This window comes from Bos mutus, chromosome 2 (assembly GCF_027580195.1).
Source record: "Bos mutus isolate GX-2022 chromosome 2, NWIPB_WYAK_1.1, whole genome shotgun sequence".
Classification (NCBI taxonomy): Eukaryota; Metazoa; Chordata; class Mammalia; order Artiodactyla; family Bovidae; genus Bos; species Bos mutus.
In genome coordinates this window covers 48,261,475-48,262,583 of record NC_091618.1, presented here as the reverse complement: position 1 = coordinate 48,262,583, position 1,109 = coordinate 48,261,475, and the positions used below count along the sequence as shown (strand labels likewise).

The 1,109-nt window shown below is 32.0% G+C and overlaps 1 non-coding gene across 1 annotated transcript; it reads left to right on the top strand.

The window, feature by feature from the left end:
- Positions 1-641: 641 nt before the first annotated feature.
- LOC138984946 (U6 spliceosomal RNA) lies at positions 642-744 on the top strand. The gene has a single exon (XR_011462196.1). It is a non-coding gene; the product is annotated as a U6 spliceosomal RNA (small nuclear RNA).
- The last annotated feature ends 365 nt before the right edge of the window (positions 745-1,109 follow it).

The following is a 1,109-nucleotide window of genomic DNA, read 5'->3' as shown; positions in this document are numbered from 1 at the left end:
ATGGCAGAATAAGGACTGATGCAGTTGGCCAAAACTGACCTTTTATGATTTTTGAAAGCAAATGTTTACTGAAAGAGAACTCTACTATATTACCAATGGGGGAAATTTTCTGGATGCTTACACTGGACAGCTCAGTTCACATTCACTGCCAAACACATTTATAAAAAAGAAAATCAATAATAATATTTTCCATGGTACCTATTTTCAACTTCCTCTCAAAAATTTTTGCCCTGTAGTTGTTTTTTCTCAAACACAAGTATGTTTCTGAGGAAAAACATTTTCAATAAGAATAGGATTGTGAAAGTACATGCATTTTAGGAAGCTTACTGTTAGCTTCACAACCTACTGTAAAGGTTGAGGATGATGGATTTTTGCCTGGTATTCTAGACAGTAAATTCAGAACTGATTTTAAGTTCTTCCAGAATGGAGCTCCTTTTAAACTTATTTCAAAATATAACTCCCTTTTTCAAAGAGGTAGAGGGGTTTCAGAAACTTTATGCTCTTTATGATGTTAAAGAAAACTCTTAAAAAACAAAATTTTGATAAGTGAAAAACTTAGAATATTAAAATCTATAAAATGTGGGTGGGAAAAATTAAAGGTGGTTTGTCACAATATATTTTGGGTTTGATGAATTTTAAAAGTTTAGTAGGGAGCACATATAATAAACTGAAACAGTACAGAGAAGATTAGCCTGGCCCCTGCACAAGGAGGACAAGCAGATTATTTAAGGATTTTTTTTTTTTACATATATGTAATAAAAATGGTTTTAAGACTGCTGCTTGCATCCTACTGGAGAAGAATTTTGTTCTGTTTATTCAGGGGATGAATGTGATACCCACTCTGTAATGAATTTAGAGAAGTGCCTAGAAGCACAAATAATAAAGACTGTTATATAGATCTACTTAGACACACACACACACAAGCTGGGGGAAAAATTGAAATGGTGAGCTCAAATTATAAGTAGAATTACTAATTTCCATGATAGCCATAGTTTAGAACTTTCTTTCTTTTTCCAGTAAAGTTGTATTTTTATTTATTTTTAAATACTTTTTTAAAGATTTATTTATTTATTTTTGGTTGCTCTGGACCTTTGGTGCTGCATGCAGGC